The following is an 8,528-nucleotide window of genomic DNA, read 5'->3' as shown; positions in this document are numbered from 1 at the left end:
ACTATTGTACTATTCCACTAAAGTGGAATTCCACTATTTTTGGAGGTGATGTCTTGAAGAACTAACAGCAAAAAATAATCCAGAGAAACATGTGATGCTTTCAAAGTGACTGTTATTGTAGATAGTATAGTATAGTATAGTATAGTATAGTATAGTATAGTATAATATAGTATAGTATAGTATAGTATAGTATAGTATAGAATAGAATAGAATAGAATAGAATAGAATAGAATAGAATAGAATAGAATAGAATAGAATAGAACAGAATTTTTTATTGGTCAAGTGTGATTGGACACACAAGGAATTTGTCTTGGTGCATATGCTCCCAGTGTACATAAAAGAAAAGATACCTTCATCAAGGTACAACATTTACAACACAAATGATGGTCATAGGGTACAATTTAACACTTAATGATACAACACTTAATGATAATCATAGGGTACAAATAAGCAATCAGGAACAATCAATATCAATATAAATCATAAGGATTACCAGCAACAAAATTACAGTCATACAGTCATAAGTGGGAAGAGATGGGTGATGGAAATGAGTACAAGGAATAGGCAAGGACTGTTAGATTATGGATCACTAGTATAAGAGTCCGAAGGGGTCCTAAATCAATCTTGTGACAAATCAAGATAAAGTGACTAGGCAAGAAAGTAAGATAGGTGAACCAAAGGTGCTTTTTTCAAGAGACAAATGGATTTTCTGTTTTTTCTTTGAAGACGTTTCGTTTCTCATCCAATAAGCTTCTTCAGCTCTGTCTGGATGGTGGGACTGAGAATCTCCATAGACATTTAAGATAGGTGAACAAAGCAACAAGAAAGGGCAACTCCTACTTGGACTCAAGAACAGTTACATAATTTCCAGTAAAAGATATAATTCAGTATTATTCAGGGCTTGTCAGTCTGCTATGATGGTGGTAATATTTCAGGGATGCTAGATCACAGCATTGGATCTAGAGCAGGGGTCTCCAACCTTGGCAACTTTAAGCCTGGAGGACTTCAACTGCTGGCTGGGGAATTCTGGGAGTTGAAGTCCACCAGGCTTAAAGTTGCCAAGATTGGAGACCCCTGATCTAGAGCATCTTTGATGTAAATTGGCAGAAATATCTTCATGAAACTTCATTATTCCGTCCAGTCTGAGATTCAATCCTATAGTTTTCTAATCAGAAATATTTCACGGTGGTGAAATTTAATTGTGAATAACTTTATACATAGTTTTGAAATAAAACAAAGAGGCTAAAAGAAGTGCCATTCAGAAATGTTTCAATAAATAAATGCTAACCTATCACATTAAGAGTTGGATGTTCATTTTTTCCCTTCCTGTTTACACTGAATATTTCTCTAGGAATTAATTAAAAGGTTCAGCCAAGACTGCTCTGACAGCTGTCTTGCCTTTCTATTTTCCAGCAATCTAAGTAATCTGCCATACTCAGTATAAAAGTTGAGTGTTTCATTACATGCTTTGCTCTTTAAGGCCATTTAAATGACTGCTCTTCTGACTGTAATCAAAAACAAAATGATTTAAGAAAATAATCTACCAGGAATTAGGAAGGATGTCTACTATGCATATAAAAATGAGGTTAATAGCAGTATTTTTAGATCCACAATTGGAGCAGGTAATTAATTACAAAAACACACAATTTCTTTCAACAGTATATAATTTTTAAATTAAGATGTCTCTGTATATTTTTGAATTCTTGCATTTACAATGTAAAAGGAAATTAATATTGGGTAAAATTTACATTTGATTCATTTGATTTCTTTTCTGCAATATTCACACATGCAGCACTGCAGAATCAAACATTTCAACAGTGTTTCCAAGATGCTGGATGCAAAAGAAGCAGAGAAGAAACTGGAGGGCCTATATTTGTATATATAGAGGACATCTATATTCAGAGGATGATAGTCTTCACAGCCTGGGTTTACATAACATACTCATTGGATTACTGAATCCAGACTGTGTGATAATTTATAATTGTGAATTCATGTCATTTAGCAAACCATGTCTCAGTTCACCAGGAATTGGTACAATGTGCATACAGAACCACACTGTCAAGATCAGAAACAAATTATAATTATGTTTTAAATAATACTTTAAGTACCAGTTCTACTTTAACAGAAAAGAATAGTGTCCCAAAGTTACTTGCTTTAGAATAAGGATAGATGGAATAGTTTCAATCTATTCATAGGTCTTTGGTGATCAATAGTATGTTTATGTATGAGTTTCTGGCTCCCAGTTCAGTGGTGGGTTTCAAACATTTTCGCTATTGGTTTGGTGGCCGTGGCTGGGTGGGGCATGTGACTGAGTGGGCGTGGTAAACTTCACAGGAACCCCCCCACCTAGCCATGCCCATAGGAAAAGGTAGGAAAATTTTGGGAATTTCCACCTATCTACCCCTGCCCTACTTTCGCCAGTCGCCCCCATTTCCCCTCCTTTAGCAGCCCGATCCTACCACCGCCACCACCGCCTCTTTGTTCGGGCTGCTTACCTTCCGCAGAGGTCTGTCCAGAGTCTGGAAGGCAAGCTGACCGGAGTTTTCAGCAGCCCCCAGCCAGCCGCCGCTGCTGGAAAGCGACTGGCAAAGAAGCCTCTTTGAGAGCTACTTTGCAGCTGTGGCGGCTGGCTGCAGGCTGCCAAAAAGTACTGGAGGTCGCGGAAAAAGCTGTTGCTGTGCCGTCGCCATGTTCTTCGCACATGTGCATCCCATTGGACTTGCAAGGCAATGGAATGCGCATGAGAAAAGAACATGGCAGAGATGAACATGGCGGGTGGGGTGAGCGAGTGGTGACCGGGGGGCCAGTTCAGGGGCATGGCCAACCGGCCATCGCTACCAGTTCAACGACCTTGGCCAAACTTCCTCCAGTGGTTTGCATGAACTGATGTGAACCAGCTGAATACCACCTCTGTCCCAGTTGTTTAGTAATTCTAAAATTTCTGAAATGGAAGTAATTTGAGGAAAACAAAGTGGACTTGGGGAATAAAAGAACTGAATTTTTCTGTTACTGAAAATAAATTCTTGGACTAAGTGTATTCTCAAATGTACTTCTTTAAACCTTGATGCATGTTCCCTTTTGCATCCTCATAGTAACTGATAGATCTTGGCAGTCCACCTGAGTTCCCACTACATACTATCGATCTGGAATATATTGTTTGGCTAAATCCCATATATTTAGAATTCATTAAGACAGGAAGAATTGTCATCTTTTAACACATGAGGAAAGCCAAATTAATTGTTATAAAATATAAATCTATTCCTGATTTGCTGCATTGGATTTTGGTAATACTTGACTATTATTCTTCAAATTAGAGTTGCATTTCTTTTATACAAAGGAATGAATAAAATAACTTTTGAACAACTTGGTTAAATGATTTGAAATTTTGTTTATGATATATTTTTCAGGCTACAAGGTTTTTTAAAGGTGTTAATGTATATGTGAGACTCCATTCAGTGTAGAAGTTAAAATACCAGGTTAAAAAGTGGGAGACCAAGATTCTAATTCCCACTTTAAAGACAAAGATAGTTGCCAGTCACTCTTCCCTCACCCCTAAGGAGGTGGCAATGGTAAATTCCTTCTGAAAACCTTGCCAAGAAAATTACTACTTCAGGTAGTTACCAGGAGTCAACTGTGTTTTGAAGGTACAACCCCACCCCCACCTACTCTGTTGTTACTTCCAGTTAGAGCAGGGGTGAAATCCAGCGGGTTCTGACAGGTTCTGGAGAACCAGTAGTAGAAATTTTGAGCAGTTCGGAGAACTAACAAATACCACGTCTGGCTGGCCCCAGGGTGGAATGGGAATGGTGAGTTTGCTGTATCCTTCCCCTGGAGGGGGGGGGAATGGAGATTTTTCAGTGTCCTTCTCCTGCCACACCCACCAAGCTATACCATGCCCACCACGCCACACCCATAGAACCGGTAGTAAAAAAATTGGATTTCACCACTGAGTTAAAGGTTGTTCTGTTCTGTCTAAATAGGTAGCACCACTTTGGCTTGTACCCCGGGGCCCTCCTTGTAGCTAATGGTTCTGCAAACTGCCTAGAGTCCATGAGAACTGAGACAAATCACACAGGTGAAATAATTTCTGTACTATTTTTTTTTAAATCATCCCCACCCCCATCACAAGCACTGCAGCGAAGGGAGTCTTCTCTGCATACAAGCTGCCTATTCACACCTATCTGAATTAAATAGGCAAAAACTGAGTTCCTTAAAAAACCCTGATTTTAGGAGGTCAGCCAAGATTTCTACATCTGTATCCTCAGGAGAAAGGGCCCCAGTTAATATTTCTGGAGATACCGGCACAGGGTGACTCAAAAATTATAGGATTATTTTAGGGCAGAAGTCTCCAACCTTGGCAACTTTAAGCCTGGCGGACTTCAACTCCCAGAATCCCCCAGCCAGCAAAGCTGCCCCAGCCCAGAATCCCAGAATCCCCCAGCCAGCAAAGCAAAGCTGGCTGGGGGATTCTGGGAGTTGAAGTCCACCAGGCTTAAAGTTGCCAAAGTTGGAGACCTCTGTTTTAGGGCCAAGAGGTATTTAGAATCTGGGGGCTTCTAGATCCCACCACACGCGGTCCCTTTAAATATGAGTTGTGAGGCTGGGCTCGCCAACCATTCGTGCAGCAGGGAATGTTGTTCCGGACGTTCCTTCCTTGAGAACCGGAGGACGAGAGCAAAGAGACCCTCTCTCTCCCCTCCGAGGCCACTGCAGCCGGGGTGAGGGTGACGGTGGGGGTTCGGAAGCTCGCTCGCCCGTCTAGTCTGGCTAGGCCGCACGTGAACCTGCACGTGTCCCGGAGGGCGGGGACTGTAGAAAATTAGAACGCACTTTGATGCTCTCCTCTTTAAGGGATTAGCAATCTTTTGCGGCCGGGGAGGAGGTTGAGAAATCTTCGCTTGCAAAATAATGAGCAGAAAAACATTTACTGATTAGTATAATTCGGGATAATCCGATCTGATGAGCGTATATCAAGATATCCTTTAACTGATTTACTGTCAAAACGCTCCGCTCGGGGCGCAATCCTTTTTTCTTTTTCTTTTAAAGTTTTGTTGCTATCACTTTTCTCCGGCAACAACATAAATCAGAATTTTTGATTTGCGGTAACAGACGAATAAGATGAGGGACCCCCCCCCCTCACACACAACAACCACAAAACTCCACCCGAAGTATTCAAAGGCCGCTGGGGAGCCAGCAAGCAGGTTGCACGACATTCGTTAACTTCTCGGGAGGGGCATAATTTGGGCGGCCGATCGGATGGGCGGCCGGACTCTCCCTGCAGGGCTCCGGCGGGTGCGTGGATTTAATCACATCTCTCTCTCTCTCTCTCTCCCTCTCTAACGTGCTGGAGAAGGTTTAAAAGTCTTACTCCCTTTCCTCCGTCTATCGGCTTTCTCTTGCATTTAGGCTTTTATGTTTTATAAACTGATTAGAAGCAATTATATGTACTTATCCCTCAACTTTCCAAATGACTTGGCCATATGCATATTTAAGGCTGCCTCATCCCGCCTGGAGCTCAGCCTTTAACGTAAAACAGCTGAAATTAAGCTGATTCTGGTGGCACGTTAAAAAAAAATGTCCTTATCCACTAATATCTGGTCAGATAGGAAATTCGTTGTGGCCGGTGGTCGGATTACCGCTTCTCTAATTACTACACCGGATTTGCTCCCACGCGCCAGTAGTGAAAGTCTGTTTCCCCAAAACGATTGGAAAAACTAGGAAAACTGAGCGTAGCCGATCTTCCTTTTAAAAGAAGCAGAAATGGACAAAAGGTGCATGTCCGCTCCTTTTAGAAAAAAAAAAAAAGATGGAAAGAAGGTATATGAATGACATGCCTCAAAGTAAGGCCGAGGGTGGACTGAACAAGGGACAAGCACGGGAAGGATCAGAAAGCTGTACAATAGGTGCGCCCTGAAATAAATTTACCCAAACCGATGGTGTGCTGTGTTGAAATTTTAATTCTCACAATTCTCAACCGTCATTGTTTAGAATTATGGGAAGCCCAACTCTGGAGGGTCCGATCCACCCTGGGGAACATTTTGTGGAAGTAGCAGAGTCAGATGGATGGGAAACGAAGGGTAGGGCTCTCTCTCTAAGAACTAAGGGCTCACCAGACATCTGTTTTTTAGTGTCTGCAGAATATTTTTGAAAAAAGGAAAAGGGTTTTCTTTTAAGTTGTTCGGTGAGGTCGTGTGTGTGTGTGTGTGTGTGTGTGTGTGTGTGTGTGTGTGTGTGTGTGTGTGTGTGTGTGTGTGTGTGTGTGTGGTTTGGAAACGTTTACTTCAATCCTGGTTAAAGAATTACCAGGTCAAGAATAGCATGGAATATTTGCAAACATATATACTTATTGTATGAAGCTTTAATTTACCAATTAACCCCATACACAAAAGTGATATTTTAAGATGCTTTTTTAACAAAACAAAGCAATCAACCCATCAAAAAATGATGTTCTCCTGTACTGTATAATTATAATTATACATTCTAATTATCATTTTAATACCATTCTTACTTTTAGGTTGCCCTCAACTGATTTCCAATTTGCATAATTTCAGTTGATTTAGGAAGACTGTCTAGAGGCTGAAGGCATATGTATTTGAAGCCAATTTTGTTTATCAGATAATATAGCTAGAAGAATAGATTGAAGATCATGTTAAAATTTCTTTCTAAAAAAAGTTACTGCTGTCCTAAATTTTCAATTTACCGTAGTATATCAATTCAACACAGAAATTTTGTTAATACACAATTATATGTAAACGTAAGTAAGCAAAGGAACATCAAATATTTTTAATTGAAAGACTACTTGTATAAAATATAAAACAGGACATTTCCTTCATAGACATCTCTTTTTTAAATGTGTCTTGAGATGATAGATTATGGAGTGTGTTATTCTTCGTATCCACCCATCCTTTCATTCCATCTAATGAATTATTTTATTGCCACCTGTTAAGTTCTTTAATGTGACTTCTTAAAATTCTGCAGCTATTTTCTTTTCCCCAAATGGGGTAAGCAGAGCTGCTAGGAACAATACTAGGCGCCCTAATATAGTATTGTCATTAATGAGCCTGTATAAAAGCTACTAAGTCTCTTTTTTGCTTTTTTCAATTCTTCACACCTGACTAATTCAAAACAAGATTCCAGCTTCTCTATAAAAACAAAGAATAATAATGATCAAAGAGTAACAGTCACAAACAAAACCATAAAACCCAAGCCATTCACATCACAATTATCTTAAATGAAAGTTATTGTTCTGCTAATCCCAGGAACAGCTTGCAAGGGGAGATTTGAGTCTTTCTTTAATAATGTAAAGTTAATACACAGTGCTCTTGTAATTATCTTTGTCAGAAAACCCTGGTTAATCTGCATGTTTAGCAGAAAAGGACCAAATCAAAAAGTGATCTGATTTAGAACACTTGATGTTTGTTTGTCAATGGTATACATAAAAAGGTGAAGCAGTTAAATGCAATCCAGGTGCAAAAATGGAAATAGATAACGTAACTAGATTCCTGTACCTTGTGAGTTTATTAACTCATGTCCAGAGGTTTAACACAGAAAGCACTTTTTCATTTCCCTTTGTGTGATAAGACATCTTGAGTTCCACCAGATTTTAATATTAATGGATTCCAGGAGAGCTAAGAATAACTTTGACAGGGAATTGCAGCTTCAGGGCTGATATCAACATGTCTCCAAGATGAACTGAAGAACTGGCAAGTTCATTTCCTTAGACAGCCCAAAGCAAAAGCTGCTCCATGGGGAACGAGCATATTCTGCTTGTAAAAGATAAATAATCCTTTTGGTCTGGTGTGTTCCATTTGTACTTGAGATTTCTGTCTTTAATGCAAATAAAAAGGAGAGAGTTAATGTATATCTAAGGTAATGTAAATTTTACATTTTATTTTGAAACAGGAAGAAAGTTGAATCTAGGTTACTTGTGTAAATAACACAGTAGTACTGCAGGAACAGAAAAGGAGAACAAACAGCCCAGCTACAGTAAACAAGTTTCTTCCTCTGTACTGGATCCTTGTGGAATATAATGAAATGATTGATAATCAATTAAACAAGACTGCTTACTAGAAAACTAATTCCATCTTCATTGATTGTGAAGAACGAAGGGGATGGCAAATAATACCATACATTATTTCTCATTTGGGAGATTAATGTGTAAGACAAAATTCTTTTTTATTATTTATTATTATTATTATTTATTTGATTTTTATACCGCCCTTCTCCCGAAGGACTCAGGGTGGTGTACAGGCAGAATAAAACGAACAATACAAAATACAATTAAAATGCAATTTAAAAAACTTATTTAAATTAGCCTGAAAATTTAAAAATTTACCATACACTAAAAAAACCCATTTAAAATTAATAAAATTTGACATTTAAAATCCAGTTTAAGCCAGCCCCTCGCGGATAAAAAATTTTCCTTCTATGCTTTAACTTTTCCATGTCCCCAAGCCTTCCAATAAGAATTAGAGTTTTTAAATGGTATTTAACTCTATGTACTAGGCTTACATAAATAACCTGTAGTT

This window comes from Ahaetulla prasina, chromosome 1 (assembly GCF_028640845.1).
Source record: "Ahaetulla prasina isolate Xishuangbanna chromosome 1, ASM2864084v1, whole genome shotgun sequence".
Taxonomy (NCBI): Eukaryota; Metazoa; Chordata; class Lepidosauria; order Squamata; family Colubridae; genus Ahaetulla; species Ahaetulla prasina.
The sequence above is the reverse complement of the archived record's forward strand: the minus strand, read 5'-3'. Positions refer to the sequence as shown.